At 43.5% G+C, this 22,581-nt stretch overlaps 1 long non-coding RNA gene across 1 annotated transcript; it reads right to left on the minus strand.

Moving 5' to 3' along the window:
- Positions 1 to 821: 821 nt before the first annotated feature.
- On the minus strand, positions 822 to 20,252 carry LOC125962035 (uncharacterized). The gene is made up of 3 exons (XR_007473326.1): positions 20,016 to 20,252; positions 3,612 to 3,828; positions 822 to 2,610 (listed from the first exon to the last, which is right to left on the minus strand). It is a non-coding gene; the product is annotated as an uncharacterized LOC125962035 (long non-coding RNA).
- Positions 20,253 to 22,581: the final 2,329 nt, after the last annotated feature.

Raw genomic sequence — 22,581 nt, forward strand, 5'->3', positions numbered from 1 at the left:
TTTCAGATGAGAACCCTGAAAAATTAATGAAAGGCATGCTATTTTATTTCCTGGACACAAATCTCCAGTCAGATTCTAGGGTCCCAATTTTCTTGGCTATAGAATTACAGCAATGTTTTTTAATTTTATGTTTTTATGCTTTACATTGGCCTTTTGGAAATTAATATACGTATTGCTTGCTCACTGGACAAAATTCACACAAAATAGAAATATATATTAAATGGAAGTCATTTTGTCCCCTCTCTCCTCTACTCTCCACCTTCCAGCTCCCTGAGGAATAAACTCTGAGGTGGAGATTAGCCTCCACAGTGGTTGCTAAGAAGTGCCCTTGGTCACCAGAGTCACAGAGGAGTGAAAGAAACAGGACTGGGCAGAGGGAGAAGTTGAACTGTGATGTGGTTTCCAAAAAGGCTGGAGTTGATTCATAGGGGGAACTTGGGAGCTGGGATGGACTGTCAGAATTGTCCTAAAGGGAGGCAAGGGGTCTTTGTATGCCACCCCTTCCACTATACACTGGATGTGAGCCATCCTTCAACCCCTGCAGAAGGGGGTGTGAACTTGGAGGAGGCAGCTCCCTTCATCAGAGGGCAGTTCCTGGGGAGGGAGTGAGCTATGAGCCACCAGTACCTAACTAACACTTTGATCATTAGCCTTGTTTGCTTTCAAGAGAGAATTGGGTGGCACCCTACAGAAATACACTGTATTATTGTCTTTCCCAAACCCACACACTTTCCATGTCTCTATGAACACGTGAAACACACACACGCACACACACACACACACACACACACACACACTAATATAATAGTTAAGAACATGAATTCTGAAGCCAACCTTGGAAATTTACTTAGTCTCTCTCGGCCTTGATTGCCTCCTTGGTTAAAATGGGATGGGGGATGGTGACAACAGTACCAATCATAGAGCCATATAATTACAGAAGATGAAATGGGAAAAGTTCTGACACATAGAAAATTCAACTCCTTGCTTTTGCCACTCAACAATTGTCTTGGACAAGCTTCTCTGTTATTCATACAGAAGTACTTCATTCTCTTTAATAGCTGAATAGTATTCTTGAATATTGAATCCTAGATACGGAATGGAGTGGATTTGCCATAATTTCTTTAACAGTTTCCCTACTGTTGAGCAGTTAGGTTGTCTCTAATTTCTTGCAATTGCAAGTCATGTAGCAGTGACTATCCTTGTATGTTTATCCTTATGCCCTTGGAAGACTGTCTATAAGACAGGTTCATGAAAGTGGAATGTTTTTCAAAGGGCAAGCACACTTCACTTCTAACAGGTACTATTAATTGCCCCTGAAAAGACTGCAGAATTCTAACTTGGACCTCAGCATCATGAGATGAGTGTCTTCTCCCCCAACCACCACCAATCTCACACCAACACTGGATGTTAAAAATCAGTTACACTTTTGTTAGTCTAATAGGTGAAAAAAGATATTTCCTTGTTTTAATTTTCATTTCAATCAATCCTTGAGAAACGAAGCTTTTTTCTTAATGCTTCTTGGCCATTCATGTGTCTGCATTTGTGACTTGCCTAATTGTCTCCCTCCTCTGGGTCATCTTTGTTGACATATTTTTGAATGCATATATTGTAAATAGATTCTACGACTCCCTCACTCATCTGTTCGACTTTGGAGGGTGCCTCTCAATCCACAGAGGTTGAATTTCCACGTTAAATCTGCCAGTCTTCTTTACAGCACCTAGATTTGGGGTTCTGTGTGTGGAAGAGGTGTAAAGTCAAGCTCAGACGCAAAGCCCACTTTATCCTTAGAACTGCAAGTTCCTTTATAGGCCCTGAACTCTCCATCTGCCTAAAGCAGGCAGCTTCTTTTGGTGTCATTTCTGTTTTTCTGTTTTTAACTCAGTCCTGTTTATTAAATCTTAGACAATGTCTAGTCTACATTCTCATCCTCACAGCATTTTTCACTTGGACCTCTCCCTTCCTCCTCTTTCTGATTCCACTCCTTTTCGCTTCTTTTGACTATGTACAGCTTAGGGGAATAATTGGGGCAGAGGTCAGCCTCCATGAATGACAGTCCCTTGGACCATCATCTGGCTTGTAAGCATGTCTCTGCAGTCTCCTGCTGCCAGTGTCATCCCAGTTTGGTCCTGGCACTAGTGATAATGGCTGTGTTGCCACATGTGCTGTTGGGGTCAGGACAGTGGGGAAGCAGAAATAAAGTGTTCATATTTTTAAACTGGTGCAGTGGATGGTGAGTGGTTTCTGGGTTGTGGAGGCACCCAAGGAGTGTCTGGTTGTCAGGAATATCAATTTCTGCTGTCCTCTGACGTGGAGGACCTCCCCGGCAGCAGTCCCATCACCTTTTCGGCCCTTGCCAGGAGCACAGTCATACTCCTTGTGGGAAACATACCTTGTGGCTCCTGTCCCACAGATAAACTCCAAGCTCCATCGGGCGGGGTTGTAAGAGAGAGCTGGTTCTCTTCTGTGACCTGCTAAGAGCTACAAAGAACTTAGACGTGGTGCTGTTGCCTCTTTAGTCACTCCAAAACACAGTCCAGTCACGTCCTGCTGATGTGATGCACTTTGGCAAGCTTCCTGTCTCCAGAGTGAGAGCTGTTTGCTGTGTGTCCTCTGAGGGAGATGTAGGTAGAGAAGAATTAACACCTCATCAATTGTGCCTTACTCAAGAAAATGACCCTGCCTCCTTCTCCCCACATATACATGGCGACTCAGAAAGGGTGATGCATCCACGCAGTTCTGGAAAGAACCACTGCTTTGCAAACCTTGCAGAGGGGTACTAATGCTATATTCCAGAGATCTATCTTGGTTCCTTTTTTCTGTCTGCTTCACAATGCCTGCCCAGGTTATCTGTGATTCTGTGACTCAGCAAGAGAAGATTGGTCATGAGAATAATGATAAAGGTAGTAGTTATTGATAGTATCTTTTGAATATTTTCTGGAGTTCTACTTTCAGTGTGATGGAGTAAGTGCCCAGCAGACCAGTCTCCATGAACAACAGCTATAAACTTAGGACAAAATATTCAAAGGGCAAAATATACCCAGAGTCTCTGAAGAGACAACAAAAGCAAGCAGATTTTAGAAAGGAGTCGAAACTTGGAAGAAGAGATCAACAGAGGGTGAGATTCCCATTTTGTTGCAACTCTAGGGTAGGCCATAGTCACAGTGTGACACAGGCCAGCTGAAGGAATACGAGAACACTTGCCATCTTTCTGGTCTGAGGAATTGGAGACAGAATCCAAGGTGGCTACAGTGAAAAGTGTGGAAAGTGAAGAGGGAAGCCTAGAAAGGAGAATGCCAGAGTAGGGGAGCCCCAGATTCTGTGCATTAACTCTGCCCAAATCTGTAGCTGACCCTTGAACTATACATGCGTGAAGCAGACTGCAAACCACCCAGCTAAAGGAAAAAAGAGTTGAACTGAGATTTTAGCTGCCACTTACCACAGGCAAGACAGAGTCTTGTGCAATTTGAGTCTAAGCAAGTTACTGCCTGCTATAAAATATATCAAAACTCTTTAGAGGAATATAACGGAATACAGAATCTCTACATCATAACAACACAATGTCTAGAACACAATCCAAAATTTCTCCAGTAAATAGAATTAACAATAATTACCTCTTGAGGGTTGTTGGGAGACTTAATATGATGTATTTAGCACAGTGTTTGCAAAGTTCCTGGCATGCAGCTAGTGGATGAGTCACAGCCTATACCCCCTGGGATCTGGGGGAGGTATCTCAGGAAACACCTTCAGGAGGTTGCCAAATGTAGTCAACACTCCAAGTTGGAAGAGAAAGCACATCTATCATTACCAGTCCATTTAGGCTCCAGAACCCTAGGAGTGGAGAAGAGGCATAAGCGGAGAGGGAAAGCAGCATTCAAGTTAGTTGCCAAGGTTGCCAGTGAGTTGCTAGAGTAGAGGCAGAAACAGTTCTCAAGAAAGTGCATAAAGTAAGCCAAATACAGAAATAAAGGAGCCAGGAAGCCAGTCCAAAGAGTACCAAAACCATATACAGATACATGACTGATCTAGAGCAAAGACAAAGGTAGGGGTGGTTCTGAGGAAGGATCCAAGGGATTTGGAAGACAGGTTTTTGTCAGGTTCACAAGTTTCCCCTGTGATGATTGGGCACATTTTGCCTGTTCATGAAGGACCTCCCGGTCCTGCAAATCCAGGCTCTTTATCCTTTTATTCTTTCAGGGGGAAAACACTGAAGAGGCTGATTCAAGAATTACTATTACTTTTGATAGGTAAAATGGAAAAATCCAAGGTTGCCCAATAAAGGGCCGATGCCATGTTCTAAGAGAAGTAGGATCATCTTCCCGGTTCAGGACTAAGCCCAGCATAAGACAAAGCTTAACCTCCCTCCAATATGATCTACTTCCGTCAAATAATAAAGACATTGGTATAACTCAGTCTGGGTGGGTGACTCTCCTTTCCTGGTTACTCCTGATCAGTGTTTTGCTTCCGTGTTTGGAAACAAAGTAATACCACAAGAATGCAGAATTTTAGCCAAAGATCATTTGTCTCCATTGACCTCATAGCCCTAGACGTACCTCAGAAATCAAGTCTCTCCCTTGGGAGTAATGAAATTCTCATTTGTGTAATGATAGGTTGCTGATAAACTGAAGAGAAATGCTACTGATAATGTTTGCTCAACAGGACTTTAGTATTTCTCTTCTCCTTGCTTCTCCCAACAAATTATCGCATTGGTATACTTGAGTATGGATATGACTTTAATATGCTGCACTGACTCAGACATCTCCTAAGGTATCCTCACTGTTATAAGACTGAACAGAATCTTCAACATCAGATTAAATCTCACTGGACTCAAACTCTAGAGATTCCTTTGGTAAATCAAGGGACTCCTATTTGACTCGAGCCCTGCAGAGCCCCTCTCAAACAAGCAAACATCCAGGCACCAATGCAGCTGGACAGGCCACTTCACAACAGTAGGTTCAGACTGTCTAGAGCTCCCCACCCCACCCTGCTTCAGGCTTCACTCTCCAGTGCCCATTTATCTCAGCTCCAGCATTGACCTGTCTTGCGATTTTACTTCCTTGCTCTTCAGAACGGGCACCTTCTACTGCTTCTTTACCTTGATCTCTGGTTCCTTCTTTGACTGTGATTTCTTTCTTTTTTTAAAAAATCAATTTATTTATTTATTTATGGCTGCATTTGGTCTTCATTGCTGCTCAGGCTTTCTCTAGTTGTGGCGAGCGGGGGCTACTCTTCGTTGGGGCGCACAGGCTTCTCACTGTGGTGGTTTCTATTGTTGTGGCTCTAGGCGCACGGGCTTCAGTAGTTTTGGCATGTGGGCTCTAGAGCACAGGCTCAGTAGTTGTGGCACATGGGCTTACTTACTCTGCGGCATGTGGGATCTTCCTGGACCAGGGATGGAACCTGTGTCCCCTGCATCGGCAGGCAGAGTCTTATCCACTGCGCCACCAGGGAAGTCCGACTGTGATTTCTCCTCACCACAATGACTGTCCTGTTTTTGGTGATGCCAATTTAAAACTCTCATCACCTCCAGCCTAGCCCCAACCCTAGGATCTTCAACATCCTACAGACCCTCAGGACCATGCTGTCTCCACCGTGAGTGTGGAGTGGAGCCTGGGGAGACTGATCTCTCGGATAAAAGCATCTCTGAGATTGCATTTCTATTTTAGACAGAGTGAGAACTGAAGAAGTGCTTATAAGTGCGGTAGGAATCTCTTTGAACTTCTTAGAGCCCTCGTACATTTAGGCAGAGACTGTTCTTTTGGAAATGGTGACCCCAGCTCCAGCAAAGTTGGGATGTGTACATGCTTGTGAAATGTTCATTTCTGGAGAGGGAGGCACAAGAGAGCTCTGCCTCATCATGACAGCGGGCACGCCAGGGTCAGCACACTCCATTCAGTGTCAGGATGTCGCAGCCTTCGTGGGAGGAGAATGTACTTGGAGCAAGCACAACCTGAATTTCAAGGCTACTCTACCCCTGAGGCATTAGGAATCAGCTTCCTCCTTTAAAAAATGGGCACTTTGCCCCGGTGTGTGTGGGTGGGTGGGTGGGGATTATGATGATGATGATTATTATTACATTGTGCCAAGTACTGTTCTGATCACATGACAAAAGTTACTTCGTTTAGTCTTTATAACAATCCTACAAAGCAGGTATCACTGTTACCATTCCGATTCTACAGATGCAGAAACTGAAGCACAAAGAAATCAACCTGCTTTTGAAGCCTACACAGCTAGAAAGCAGCAGAGTCAGGAACCAAACGCAGCAATGTGGCTTCGGATTTGGTGCTCTTAACCACTGCCCTCTGCTGTCCTCACGTGGTACCCCCCCCCCCTCGCCCCCCCCCCACCAGTCCAGTCGGTACTCAGCAAATGAGATCAGTTATAACAATAACAGCAATTATATCCTCACCACATCATGAAGGCAATTCCACAATGCACTGTCAATTTATTCATTCAACTAGCAGATTATGCAAATGTGCAGAGTGCTTATATAATGCAAATGTGCTTACAAAATGTGAAAAATAAATCATTTATCTCTTCATCCACTTCTGCAATACCTCTCCCCATTGTAGCAGCAGCACCTGGTGGCCTGTGGGTGTTGAGCAAATGCTTATTAATTTGTGTCTCACACTGTCTGGTTTTAGAACATAATGATATAAATATTACCATTAATATTACAACTGTCATGAATGAGAATTCCATATTAAAGAATGAGTGCTATTGGAACATAAGTGTACAAAGGTCTACACTGAATGACCTTTCCAAAGTCTGGCAAGTTCCAAATTCTGCAGCAGACATAGGACAGTCAACCCTGTTCTGCCCTATAATGGTCTGAAATGTTTATTTCTGTCTTTGGGGACCAGCAATTTCCATGAAATTTGACAAGACATTTCTGCCTCTCAGTCTTGTTCTCAAGTTTGCCCAATTTGGAAATTTGACAAGGGGATGAAATGCTACCACTTGCTCACGACTGCCATGGACGCTTGGTACAGTCAGTCTTCAGCATCTGGGTTAACCTCTGTTAAAGAAAGCTTGCAGAACTAGGACCAAAAGACTCACTAATGCACAGTGTACCAAGCCGCAGTGTTCCGGCTCCCTCTTCCCTTTCATGTTAAATTCACTGCCTTAACTAAGCGGCCCTTTGCCAAGCCAGCCTTGTGACTAATGGGCCTTTGATCAGGTCTTGCTTCCTAACAGCTGGACATATAAATGGAAGTTTATCCTAATTAAGTAATGAACATTGATTGTCCCTACCTTCTGACTGCAAAGTGTCTCCTCATCTCAAAGCAACCCCATTGTTTTTATGTCAAGGCTAATATCTCTGATGGACTTTGCTTAGGGTCAGGGCATGTGCAATTTAGGGCACTTAGGAGAAAAAGAGCAAGGGTTGAAGAAGTCGTGGGAACAGATTTTCTAGAATCTGCTAACATGATCTGCTTGGGGCAGGAAAGCTACAATTTTTTGAGCACCTGCAATTGCTAGCACGTAAAGTACTTCATGTACACTATTTCATTCTATCTTCACGTTAATCTTATAGCTAGCGTCAGCTCCACTGAAAGTGAAGAAAATGAAGATAAGGGGCTGAGTGAACTAGTGGTTACATGGCTGGTCAGTGACCGAGTCACTGTTCCAACAGCCCAAACCAGGTTCTAGGTGACTCCAAAGTTTTATTTCCCCAGCACGTTGGATGATCATTCTCTTTTTCTCCTACACTGGAAACAGCACAGGATTTGCGCTCTGAACCTGTTCCTTACTAGCTCTATGGCCTTGAATAAGTTACATATCCTTTTTGATCTGGAGTTCTTTACCTGAAGATCAAGATCCACCAGCACCCTCTCTGCTGACTCCACCAGGTTTTTGTGAATGGGATTTGCACATGATAACATGATGTGCAAAGTGGTGGGTTATTGGCCTGTTTGCAAACAGCCTTTGTTAATCTGTTGTAATCTCTGGGCCACTCTGAGACTTTTTGCTTCCCCTTCCTGACTCTCCAAAAGCAACACCTGGGACTGCTTTGCCAATAACAGATTTGTTTTCATTATTAGGGATGATTCTGTCATCAAGTTGGAACAGAAACGGCAACTGAATGTGCTTTCATGGGAATTTCAAAGATTCAACTTTTGGGGAAAAAAGATATAGGAGCCAATGTAACAGCCATTAAGTCCATAGTTTAAAAACAAATGCTACTAAGACACAGATGATATCATACAATAGTTGGAATGTCTCCTGTTTTCTCAGGCTCACAGGGCAGGGCAGCCCTCAGAAATCTCACGCCAGCTGTCAGCGTCTATTCCAAGGATTGCCACTCCCATGCATCTCTTTGGCATATTCCTCTCTCTCCAACCCAAATCTGTTATACTTAACTCCTAGCATAACCCAGGAAATCATAAGGGGACCTGGTGCTGCTTTCTGTGGTATCAGAGGGGTCTTGCTCCATGTGGCAGTTTCCTGGAATGGAGACTCACTGATTACACAACAGGAATCATTAATTGAGTAGTCTATATCCCAAGAGATTATACACCCTGCCCCTCCACTGACAGTTGAGTTGACACACCCTATAGGAGACAAGAGGAAATTGTAGGCTGCTTAAGCAGCATCTCCTCTCATGTGCCATAAAATCCCTCTGTATTTTATCCAGAAAGGAGGCTAATCGAACTGGGGCTAAATTAATGCTAATAGCTGGCCATGGAGGTATGCCATCTAATCTTAGGACAAGTATGCCCATCTTGAGCAAGAGATTTCCTGGGGCTTAAAAACTTACTACCATACCAGAAAGATAGTTTGGCGGTTCCACAAAAAGTTAAACATAGAATTACCATATGACCCAGAAATTCTATTCTTAGGTATATTTACCCCAAATTGAAGGCAAGTACTTAACCATATCTTTGTACACAAATTCTCAGATACACGATAGCCAAAAGGTGAAAGCCACCCAAATGTCCATCAATAGATGAATGGGTATACAAACTCTGGTATACTCACACAATGGAATATCATTCAACCATAAAAAGGAATGTGCTACATCGTGGATGAATTTTAAAAACATTATGCTAAGTGAAAGAAACCAGACACAAAAGGTCACATATTGTATGATTCTGTTTACATTAAATATCTAGAATAGGTAAATATAGAAACAGATAGATTGGAGGTCACCAGGAGCTGGGAGGAAGAAGGAATGAAGAGTAATGGCTTAGTTGATAAGGGGCTTTATTCTGGAGTGACAGAAAGGTTTTGGAACTAGGTAGATGTGATATACAACATAAATGTACTAAATAACACTGAGTTATTCAGTTTAAAATGACTAATTTTATGTTATGTGAATTTCACCTAATTTTTTTTTAAAAACCCTACTACTAAAGCAACTTCCTCTAAAATGCATAAAAAATAAAAATGGATTGATGAATGGACAGACATAAATATGTGATCAAGCATGAAGAGCAAAATGTTAATTATAGAAGCCAGGTGGTGGGTACATGGGTGTTTGCTGTAAATTCAGTGTTTCAATGGGTTTGAAAATTTTTATAATGGACTGTTGGAAAATAATGAAACCTGGTACACTTACCATGTCATCAGGTCGTTGGAAAGGAAGTACCAAAATCCTGCTTTCCTACATGGGTCTTCCTATCATGGTCCTGACCATGTTTGGAAACTAGTCAGGATAAATTAGCTGAGCTTTGTCCACTGCACACACTCCTCCCCTGCCCTCCTCGTTCCCACATCACTCATCTGCAGATAATGCCCCCTTTTCATGATAATAACTCACATATCTGCTATAGCCAGCCCCTGTGCAGGTAACTGACACTCATTGTCTCCAATCTTGATAACACTCAAAGTAGGTTACAGATGAGAAACTGTCCATAATAGTGAGTAAAACCAGACACAAAAGAATACATATATTTTATATGAGTAGATTGTATAAGAAGTAGAAGAACTGACAGGCAAAATGAATTTACGCTGTTCAAAGGGAGGATAATGCTACCCTTAGGGGGCAGTTGACTGGAAGGGCTCCCAGGAGGCTCCTGGGCTGCTGTGCTGGTACCATTTTATTTCTTGATCTAGTGATTACATGAATGTGTTTACTTTGTGAAAATACACTGAGCTGTACTAGGCGCACCTTCTTGTACGTATACTCTATATCAATAAAAGTTTAATAAAACCAAATCAATGAAATGGATAACTAAAATTAATCAGTAAAACTCAAAGCGGTCTGTTGAAAAGATAAATTAAAATATAAAAAGAAAGATGGAGAAAACACAAAAGAGTAATATTAGGAATAAGAAGAAACATAACTGCCAATATAGAAGGAGTTGCAATTTTATAGAAGAATACCGTACACAGATTTACTCCAATGGCCTTGAATATCTTGATGAAATGGATGCTTTTCTAAGAAAACAACTAAAACCAAGATTGTAGGGGAGCATCCATGGATCACAGATTTTGCTGCTGGTTGGAGTCTAAACAACAGCTGACTTCACAAATCCCTCTTCTCTTGTTAGCACTGGGAAGGGCCACAGTTACACACCCACAGACTGACCAAGTGAATGGCCAGGAGCCACTGTGCATTGCAGGCCCCTTCATCAGCAGAACCTATAAAGCCCTGCCATGGAAAGAAGGTCGTGGGCGTCACTGTGGTCAGAGTCTGAATCCATGTCTTATGAAACAGCAGAGCACTGGACTGTGCCCTTATCTTGGATGCCTTTCCAAGGCCAGATGATAACTAGGTAAGACTAGATGGCTCAAACCTGTTGAACAGATGTAATACTACGTCAGGGATGGGAATGGTATTTTTGTTGTAATAAGTATTTTTATTTAAAAATAAGAAGCTGAACCTGTATACAAGCCCCTGTGTCCCTGTCCTTTGAAGTAAAAGGCTTTTGCTTTAGTCTCCCAGGCTTCCTCTGAGTCTCAAAAGGCTGGCTCAAGAGTTAATGATGAGGAAACCTGAAGATGTAGAAACAAAGAATAGCTGTTGGGCTGGGGAACTGGTAACAATTTAGACTATAAGTCTGCCACGTCGCAGAATTACCAAACTCTCAGTTCCCTGAAAGATACAGATAAAGGCCTGACACATATTTCTAAGTTGTTTTTACAGGAAGCAGACCCTCACCAGAGGAAAACTGCTGACCACAGCACATAGACCCTAGACTGGTTGAAACCAGAAGGCTGATGATGCTTGAAACCTCACCTTGATGCCAACCAATCTGAGAATTGTGCATGAGTCGATCACACTCTGAAGCCCCCTCCCTCACACTGCCTTTAAAACCCCTTGCCTGAAAGCAATAGGGGATTTCAGGTCTTTTGAGCTTGAGCTGCCCCTTCTCCTTGTTTGGGGGCCTGCAGTAAATGCCACACTTTCCTTTACCACAACTTGGTGTCAGTAGTTTGGCTTTACTGCGTGAGGGCAAGCAGACCCAAGTGTGGTTCAGTAAAAAAGCCACCTTTTGACTACTTGACAGGTGTCAGAAATGTTATTTTTCTTTAAGTAGATTTTTAAAGAAAAGTCAACCCGTGTGGCATAGAGGGAAGGAACCCAACAAATGTTAAGTTCAGGATAATAATCCATTAGCAGCTGGGAAGGATATAGTTGAGGGAGATTTTTCCCTGCAAGCCCTAACTTGACACCTTGAGGTAAGAGAGAAACTCCAAGCAGGAAGAGATAGCCAAGATAATTAGATATTGCAGAGAGGGTCAGAAGGACCAAAGAGAACCTGTATTTATAAGGTTGGGCAACCTGAACTTTCCTGGTTACTTCAGAAAGGTGCTTCTTTTTTGATGAGAGCAAAAGCCCAGAAATGTGTGAGAAGTAAAGGGGGAGGGCGGGTCCTTCCTTGGAGTGGTAGTGGGGAGGGGAGCTTTTGTGAGGTGTGGTGGTATTAGAAAAGGATTTAAATTTTGAAGGTACAATCAGACAGTGAGAAGGTGGTTTGTTTTTACCCCAAAGGGAAGGAGCAAGGCAAAAACGTTAAAGATGCAAAAGAGAAAATAGAAATAATGGATGGGGACAAGATCTTAGATTCAAGAAGATGAGAAAACATGGACTAGAGGGAAGCGCTTGGCTTTGGAAAGGAGGCTAACTAACCAGAGATAACGTAACCTCTGTGGTGGGTTGGATGGTGGTCCCCAAAAGGGATGTACATTTCTAAACCCCCACTACTTGTGAGTGTGACCTTATGTGGAAACAAGATCTTTGCAGCAATAATTAAGGATCTCCAGATGAGATGATCATGGATTTAGGGTGAGCCCTAAATCCAATAAATGGCGTCCTTATTAGAGAAAGAAAAGGGAGATTTAAGGCACAGACACAGAGGGGAAAATGCCATGTGAAGATGGAGGCAGAGGCAGAGATTGGAGTTACGTCCCAAGCCAAGGAGAGTTTAGAGCCACCAGAAGCTGGGAGGGGCGATGAAGCAATCTCCCCTAGAGGCTTCAGAGGGAGGATCGCCCTGCGGACACCTTCATTTCAAGATTCTGGCCAGCAGAACTGTGAGAGGACACATTTCTCTTGTCTGAAGCCACCCAGTTTGTGGTACTCTGTTATGGCAGTCCTAGGAAAATAATACAACCTCCAAACTCCAGGTTAAAAATTAAACCCAGTAGAGTGAGCAAACCTGAGATACATTGACATACTTCAGAGATATGTCTTCACTCATTGGTTTGGTTAGGAATCCAGTCGGCCTGGTAGAACCTTATTCCTGGAACAACCATGGCTGTGTCAACCTGAGCCTCAAATGTTCCCTTCAGTGTCCAGTCTCCACTTAGCCTCTGCCTTCCATTGACCTGGTCAGCATTTCTCACTGTGCACCCAACTCTCATCACAGTATATATAGTACATTTCTCCTGGGCACCTACACAAACACTTATTTTCTTAGTCGATCTAACTTACTGCTGATTCCTGCCAATTTTGTTCAAGTTCCTCAATTCCTCACAATTTAAGGTGCTACCAATTACAGCATGACAAGGCACTGAGTATCATTTATTCAAATCATTTTAGCACCTTAGCTGGGACTCAAAGGAGGGTATTAATCCTATGTATCCAATTCATTGAGAAATTCCCAATCTAGACTCACTGTAGATCATCCAGATTCCAGTGCGGGACTTAGGGAAAAAATGTGGTAAAGGACCACATTAATTCACTCCATATTTATATAGTACCTATTTACTCCCAAGTACTTTGCTAGGTGTCAGAAATATATATATGAATGGGAGGAATGAGTTTGACCTTCAAAGAGCTCATGGTCTCCTGAGTAGCTGGGGAAAAGACAGTGAATTCAACAATACGAATACAATATGACAAGCATTATCTTATGGTATAAACAGTTCCTCTTAGGAGTCTTGGGAAGAGAGGGGGTGTTTCTGGAGATGGGGTAAGGGCTTGTGCTAGAGCATCTCTGTTAGTCCTTCTAGAGGCACACTCCACATTTCCACTTGCCCTGTGCTCTTGGAGGCTTTGTCTATGAGCGGTATCCTCTGCGCACTTGTGCTTTCCCACTTCTAGATGGGTTCAGTTGATGGGAGGACACCCGAGGGTGGAGGAGAGAGATCCCCTCCTGTCTCACTGCAGGTGTTCTAGGACAGGCCACAGCTTCTGTCTGGAGGCCCCTCTTACAAATCTGGGCAAGTTCTGGGAACTGTTTTTTCTTTCCTGATTCTAGTGGTCACTAGCCTTGGGCTGCTTCACCATCTCATCTTGGCTACCCTTAACCTTGCACACCTTTGTAAAGAGCGCCATCATGAGACATCCTTTAACCAATCATTGGAGTGTGCCAACTGGAGTGTTTACTGTTGGGAACCTAATGGGCACTGGAGTCAAGGAATGCTTCACAGAGATGGTGACTTTGAACTTTGTCCTGAAGAACGAGTAAGATTTCACCAGGTGTATATGCATGGGGTAGGGTCTCCCAGGTTAAAGTAAGAACATTGTCAAGGCTAGGAGGCCTGGGATTGCACTGTACATTTGGAGACTAAAAAGTAGTACTTATCTTCTTATAGAGGGGTCTGTGGGGACTGGTGGGAAAGGAAATTGGAAAGTTGAAAGGCTTTCAGTTTTTGAGTTATATCCTATAAGTAATGGGAAATTCAAAAGACACTGACAAGATTCCAATGCCTTGAATCTCCAGATACCCAGGACTTTCTACAAAATCTGTACTTCAGAAGTGAGAGGCTGGCATAGATCTGGGCTGTGAATTTATGCTTCATTGGTTTTGTACTCCTCTTTGCTTGGTGGTTAATAAAATTCTCTCTCAGACTGTGAGCTGAGGAAAGCTGTTGACTTTTAAAAACATCAAATCACTTCAAAAGCTTTTCCTTCTCAGTTCCAATTTATTGGGCCTTCTACTTATGTATTATGGAAAAAGCTACCTTGAGCTATGTCACAGTTTCATTCAATTACAGAAAACTTTGCCTAATGTGACAGTCTTTCATAGATCCTTATGAAAGGGAGTGCTTAATCAGAGCTAATATTCTTTTTTTTTTTTTTTTTTTTTTTGTGGTACACGGGCCTCCTCACTGCTGTGGCCTCTCCCGTTGCGGAGCACAGGCTCCGGACGTGCAGGCTCAGCGGCCATGGCTCACGGGCTCAGCCGCTACATGGCATGTGGGATCTTCCTGGACCGGGGCACGAACCCGTGTCGCCTGCATCAGCAGGCGGACTCTCAACCACTGCGCCACCAGGGAAGCCCCCAGAGCTAATCTTCTTGGCTCAGGTCTCAGGGAAGGGGGAAGAGAGGGGCCAAACTAACATCTGGTGAAGGGAGGAGAAGGAGGAAGCACTGAAGAAGAGAGGAAAATTCAGAGCAGCGTTGTCCAGTAGAAATGTAACATAAACCACAAATACAAGAACACATATGCAATTTTAAAGGCTTGTAGAAGCCACACTGAGGAAAAGAAAAAGGAGGTGAAAGCAAACCTTGTGTCCTTTGACAGTTAAACGTACAAACGAAATGTGGTGCCTACATACAATGGCATATTATTCAACCTTAAAAAGGAAGGGCATTCTGACATAGTCAACAACATGGATGAACCTTGAGGGCATTCTGACATAGTCAACAACATGGATGAACCTCGAGGGCATTATGCTAAGTGAAATAAGCCAGTCGCAAAAGGACAAGTACTGTGTGATTCCACTTACATGAGGCACCTCGAGTAATCAAATTCATAGAGATGGAAAGTAGAAGAGTGGTTGCCAGGGGTTGCGGGAAGGGGGAATGGGGAGTTGTTTAATGGGTATAGAGCACCAAGTTTGCAAGATAAAAGAGTTTTGGAGGTTGGTTATAGAACTGTACTCTGAAAAATGGTTAATATGGTCAATTTTATGTTATGTGTATTTTACCACAACTTTTAAAAAGGTTTTTACCTTTTAAAACAGGTAAACTTAATGTTAAGAATATATTTTATTTAATCCATTATATGCCAAACATTATGATTTCAATATGTAATCAATACAAATTTATTGCTAGTCTCCATGTTTTACTACTAAGCCACTGAGATCTGATGCATATTTGTACACTGATGGCACATCTCCGTCTGAACCAGCCACACACAGTTCAAGTGCTCAATGGCCACATGTGGCTAGCGGCTACCATATTGGACAGTGCAGGTCTAGAGCATGGAACAAAGCTGGCTTCTTGGCTGGGGTTCTTGTCTTTTCCCTACAAGTATACCAGTGACTTGCCTCATGGTGATATTTTTTCAGAGAATTCTTCCTTTAGGAACTTGCCTTTGAGGCAGTACCAGGCATGGGCTGAGACCGAAGCTTTTTGTGTAGCATCATGGGAGGTGGTTCTAAAAGCCTTCCCAGGACCCTAAGTCCAAAGAGATCAAAAGAGGCCATGGAGCTCACCTCCACTGTCCCAGGAGAACCTTGCTTGTGACTACTCTGGCCCTTGATCCAGTGCTAACTGTTGGTACACCAGTGAGGTGTGGTCATAGATAACAGATGTCAGAGACAGATTCACTTGTTTTGTGACTTTGGACAAGTTGTATAACATCTCAGAGCCTGAGTTTCTTCATGGTGAAATATAGATAAGGATGGTGGTCATCTTATAAGGCTGTTGTGAGAATGAATTCAAAATGCACATACAAAACTTTGGTACAAAGGGACTGGTGCATATTAAACAGTGGCTCGGTTATAAAAATCACCATCGTCATTGCTGTTACTGCTACAGTACATTTTAGCTGTACAGTCATGTTTTAACATTCTCTTAGACTTTCAATCATTCCCTCAGCCAATGTTAAAAGAGTTGATGGCTCAGGGATTAAGAACTCAGACGCTGGAACTTGACTGCTTTGGCTGAAGTTGTGGTCTTGACACTTTAAGTGGCCTGAGACTCTTTCCCTTCCTCAATGCCTCCTCCTTCTGAACCCCTGATCCCACATACCCTCCAGCATAACCTCCTTGTCTCTCAGTTTTCAAATCTGTAAAATGGGACTAATAATAGTAAACCCTGCATAGGATTGTTGTGAGGATTAAACACAATAATGTAGATGTGCCCTTAAAACATGTCCTGGCACACAGCAAACTTTAGAGAAGTGGGGTTGCAGCAGGGAATTAAGCACACACCATACTTGCTCTCCCAGAGTATAATCCTGCAGGACAGCTAGACCTTCAACCAATAATACAATAAAGAATGAGTGATATCATGTGGGGAGTCCTTACTAATGTCTTTCCTAAATACATGTGCTACAGTTTAAAAGCCTCTTGTCCTATCCTTAGCAGACCAAAGCTTTATTCTCTCCAGCAGACCATGAGCTCACCATTTCTCCCTGTCTGCCCAGCATCTGAAGCAGCAAGGCCTCCTTTCCTTCTCAGGCCATTGCCCCACCACCTCCAATTCAGATGCACCAGTGGCCCACCAATTTTGTGAAGCAGCTCTCTCTATTAAGCCCTTGCCCACTGAGTCAATAGAGCTCCTAAAACACCCCCACGTTTGTCAAACCCACTTATCTATGGGCAGGAAAATCCCACTCCCAAGACACTCTCAGTTTCCACTTGTGTAGGTCAGGGTGGGCAAATATATGCTGAGTTTCTGTGTGGCTCCCACTGGACACTTCTGGATTTTGCGCAAATAATTACTAAATGAACAAAAGAGATTAGCACTGAAGTGATCTATGGGGAGCTACACAGGAGGTCAGAACAGCACTGATTAATCTCCAAATTGACCAGATACATGGGCCACATAAAAGAAAAAAATAAATTGTTGATAAAATTATCCTTAAGGGAGGTAGGCACTGAGAAAGGAGCATTCAACCACTCTTATTTGATCAGAGTTGGCATTCAGCCCTGTCTGACTCCCATCGTGAAAGCACATGCATTCGGGAGAAGTACCCCTAGCAGTGGAGACCTTAAAACATGTTCCTTTTTTCCCAATAAGCTTAGCCACTTCTCGCCTTCCCAAGGACCCCATTCCCCCTTCTCTGTGAGGCCTCTGTCTCAAATCCTGTCCAAGGCGGGAGTTTGTCTCTATACTGGCTCTGTTAGGGCTGGAGAGGAAGACGGAAGGGCCAGGGAGCCTGCTGGACTTGAGCTCCAGGGCTTGGAGAGAATTCAGGGCTGGCTCCTCCCACCCCCCAAGCCGTGACCCCCGCTCATCTTCCTCAGGCACTCTGGTACAGGATGGAGAGCTTCTGCCCCTCCCTTCTTCACCCCTACAGAGATGGAAAGGGGAGGCTGTTAAACCTGCATGCCTCATGGGAGTCATTGACAAAGTGAAGGCACCTGAGAAGCTGTAGGCTTGTCCTAGGGAGGATCACAGTGCCTAGTGCCTGGCTTACTAGGACTCAAAAGCAAATTGAAAAAAAGGGATGAGTACATCTTCATAGTTCCTCATTCAGAGAGAGAGAGGAAATCTAATGTGCGTAAGGCTCTAGATCAATTGATATTTACCTAGACCATATTACGGATGGTTTGGGGCCAAAGAAATATGTTTCGGGGAACAGTTTGGTAATAAGCAGGAAAAGCCACTAAAATGTCCATATTTTTTACCTCTCTGATATCACTGTTGAGAATTCATCCTTTTTTTGAATCCAAAATCCATCCGGTTTTTTTTTTTAAAGAAAGAGAAGTAAAACTGCTTTATGCACAGAACATATTCAGAGTGGCATTACAATCATGGGAAAACTAGAAGCAATTTAAACAGTCAACAGTTGCTAAACAGATTGTAGCATACCCACTTAAGGGATTAATCCATTTAATCCAGCCACAATTAATCATTTATGTGAAACTGTACTGGAAGATGGGAAAGTGTTTATAGAATAATATTGGGAAAGAAGAAGAGTAAATGAATATATCCAGACTGTAGTTACATTTGTGTCAAAAAGGCATGCTTGGGCAAAGACTGAGAGAACAGAGAAGAACCAGAGGTGATAAAAGGTTGAGATTAGGAAAAAAATCTTAAAAAAAAAGAGACACTTTGTAGTGTTTCCTCAGTGCATTGTTACTAGTGATAGGAAAAATAAATAATACAAAGCATGGACATCAGGTTACTCACCTTGCCTCATTTCTTTGTTTTTCCCTGGGTTGTTTAAATTAGATCCCCCCAACCTGGATGCCAAGGCATAGCTTTGTTCCAGATAGCGTGATGTGCCAACTATTGAACACTTTCCACTGGGATGGTCACTTGAGCCACCTAGCCACTCATCCCCAGCTTTGAGCCACCTTGTCTGTTTCCCTGGAGTGCCAAGGTATGAGAAAGGTCAGAAAGCACTGCCTGGGTGAGAGGATTCCCGGTGAAGCTCTTCCCTTGGTTCACATATCACTCACACCCCATAGCAACTCAGGAGCTGTGCCCTGACCCTCCAGCACAAGAGCATTCAGTTCTGCACTCAAGCATTGGCTGACCGCTCTCCTCCTGGCCAAGTCCTGGTGTGAAGTGTCTCTGACTCTTCTACCCTCGTCGTCATGCATGGCTGCCCAAAGCCTGCCCTTAAGATGAGCAACAATGGGTCCCTCCCTGGCTCCCTCCTTCTGCCCCTTTTCCCCTCCTCTTGGAGAGGATGAACTTGTATGTATTCACTGCAGATGCTCAAGCAGGTAAACACTCAGCATGACATGCTCAGCCACGTCAAAGCTTCTGAAGAGAGAAGGAAGGAAGCAGGGATGAGAAAACAAACAACACGCAAGCACCTGTGTCTTCTGATAACCAGAATACAGCAAGTCCATGACCAGGTGAACTTTCACTCAGCACATCACTTAGCATCAGTAACAATAACCCAAAGACATGAACCAGCTCCCCATGTTACAACCACCTGCTGCTGGCTGCACAAGTGCTTTAAAGCAACAATATTCTCTCCTGCCCCTTTTCAGCTTCAGCCTATCCAATGTTCCACAGTAAATTCCAGAGCTTGGTCCAAAAAAAAACTTTCCCAAAGTTCAAGATTGATGCTGCCAACCCTGAGAGACCTGCTGAGCAGATGCATGAAAGGCACCCCATGTTTCCTGTGCCTGTGCTGTGCTCACTGAACTCTTTTAACAGTGACAACTGAGAGGTTAAACTGTGTTGGATTTGGTGCTCTTTACTACAGACAACTCGAGCTGAGAACCAGAGACACAAAAGTCACCCTCGCCCCTTTGTGGTTAGCGGGATGCAAACGCCCCTGCAGAAGGGCAGCTCAATGGCAAAGGAATAGAGATCTACACACCACACCTGCAAAACAAACTTGGGAAAGAAAATCTCTTCGGAAAGGAAACAGTCCTTCTGCTCAGGAAGCCTCTCTCAGGCTGCGCTTTCTGCTATGTAACCCACTCTCAAGGATGAAGAAGAGGAAGAAAAAAAACAAGAAGAAAAAATTCCCCACCTGCTGCTTACATATATTATGATCTGAGGAGAAAACGCAAGCGCGTGTGAGCCTGCTCTTGCACTTCCTTTGGCAGATCCTCAATGTACTTGTTAATTGTGTAAACCATCTCCCCTACCCTCAGCCACCCAGAAAGCTCCAAGCCACACATGCACGCCCACCTCACAGCCAAGCCCCCTCCCCAGCATTCCTTTCCAGTTGCAGAGAAATCATAAAATGCTACTCACATGTGGCAGCTTCAGCTTCCCTTTCCCTCTCCCCAGCCTGAGCACCGGCTCTGGTTGCTGCTGCTGCTGATTTTCCCGTTGCAAGTGAAACAAACCTTCATCGACAGAGATGGTTTTCCTCTGGGCTGCTTTGTCTGAGATTCCCCAGATGAACACTGACTCGTTTATGTCATTATCCGAGTTCGATAGCTCCCCTAACACAGGCAGGGCTTTTGGGCTGTCATCTTCCACTGGCTGGGCTTCTGCTGAGAGAAACAACAGACCTGCAACTGACAACTGATCGCATCAAAACACTCCAGGGGATGGCAACCCAAGACTACAGAGTAACACGTTAGCTTGCAATGATACCATGCACAGCCGTGGATCATCTGTCTTCTACTGGCACTGTGAGTGTAGCCAAGTTGAAGAGACATTATTTAAGAACTTACAGCTTCCAGGATGTCTCCAAGTGAAGCCATATGGGCATTATAAAGCAGTGTCACAGAAGGACTCTACAACCCTCAGACATGTTCAATATTGTTGAAATCAATAAGGGGGTAATATCGTTTGGTGGGTAAAAGTTAAAGGTCTGTCTAAAAGACAGACCAGAGTTTATATACACTTAAGTAGACAGGTACAAATGTGAGCTCCATCACTCATCAGCTGTGTGAATTTGGGCAAAGTCCTTATCCTTTCTGAGTCTCTTTTTTCAGCTTCACATTCAGGATACCTATACTTACCCTATAGGAGAGCTGCAAGACGTGAGATGGTATATATAAACCATCAAGTTCAATGCAGAGTAGGCACCCCATAAGAGAAATAAAGATCCCTTACCCTGTAGTAGTATTTGTTCACTTTGGGGACTGCTCATCTCGTAATGAAGAACCCTGTGATTGTATTATAAAACATCAGGATTGTTCCAATGGTCCATGTAATCAATTGCTTCCTCAGAGGAAACAGATTTGGATAAGCCCTGATTTTCAGGTCTCAGGCATGTAAGAGTGCCAGAACGTCCATTTCTTTGATATGGGAAAAAGAGCCACTGATTGATAAAGATTGGTCAGCAAGGGGAAGACACTGACTCTTACTGCTTTTGTTGCCAATCCAAAAGGGGCTATAGCTTCTTGGTGAGTTTTTAGTCAGAGACAACACCAAGAAAAATTCTCACACAAAGTGAAGATTTTATTTGCAGCAAATAAGGAGGTCATGGTGATTCGTTTCCCAAAGCCATGGCTCCCCCGCAAGGAAAGGTTTGTTCTTTTATTAGGGCAGGGGATGAATATCCAAGCAGGAAAGTTTTGTCATTACATATGAAGGCAGGCATAATCTCGCGTGTGCACAATTTGGAAACATGCTTCTTTCATGCATTGCCTGTTATGTTAATGGGGCCTAAGCTCCACCTGGGGAGGAGATTTTAGCATTGAAATGAAGCAAAGGTAATTTTTGGACACTATTTTGTCTGAGCAAGCTCCAGTCTTGTGGTCGGGCTTAAGGCTCAAACCAGTTCCAGGGGGCTGTTGATAATGTATCTTCTTGGAGCTGTCCATACCCTGAAAAGAAACAACTCAAAAAACAGCACTGGGTACTCTCTGCACTGGAGTTCCCTAGGAACACAATGGCCTCTCTTGATCTTATTCTTTGCACGAGCTACTCAAGGTCAGGGGCTGACCGATGACACTTTCCCTTTGAAACAGACTTGTGAAAACAGAATGGGAATCTTCTTTCCCTGAAGACCGTCTTTTAGGAGAGCTGAGATTTTTTGTGATTGATGGATTTTGATGAGGAGTTCCTCAGCAGAGAAATTTGTACTCATTTCAAAGAGTAAAAGAGAATGTGTCCAAGCGATGAGAAAATCCAGATGCTCAGTGGACCTCTGAGGCACTTGAGTCCTAACTTGGCTTTTCCCAATTGAGAATATTGCTGTTCTGGAGCTGGTCATTACTGAGTCATCTCTGATTTCACTACCCCCAAAGAAGAAGGAGAATGCTTGAACAAATGCCAGTTGCTGCTTGGGGGGATTTTTACCATTCTGATGTAGTTTCAGAGGCGCCAACATCAAATACACCCAGAGTTGACAAAGGTCTTAGCCCAGCCTACCTACCACATTCCATCTTAGCCCACAAAGCATGTTAGATGGAAAGTATGTGTTTGGTCCCAGCCACAAGCCACTGCTCTCCAGGTGAAGCAGGGTAAATGAACAAATGTTAAAAACCTGGACCAGAGCAGTTGCTGACAAAATCTTCTCCCATGGAGCTGATGACCATTTAAGTTATGAAGGGAAAACTGGAGAGGAAAAAATATAATGAAGTAGTTAACGAAATCCCAAACTGGTTCCTTGAGACAGCTTAGAAGGTCTCAATAAGATCCCACAAATGTGGAAGGACCATTCTGTGAGAAACACGTGCCAAGTACTCAGCACAGACTGCTACACTGTAAATGCTCAGTAAATGTTAGGAATCAATAACAATAATACTAATCATAACAAATAAGGAGGGAGATGAAGGAGTTGCTATAAGTTGAGCTCAAAAATTGTATGAGGCATGACACTAACATTTTACTATCTTGTCTCATTCAATTCTCACAGTAA

This window comes from Orcinus orca, chromosome 19 (assembly GCF_937001465.1).
Source record: "Orcinus orca chromosome 19, mOrcOrc1.1, whole genome shotgun sequence".
Taxonomy (NCBI): Eukaryota; Metazoa; Chordata; class Mammalia; order Artiodactyla; family Delphinidae; genus Orcinus; species Orcinus orca.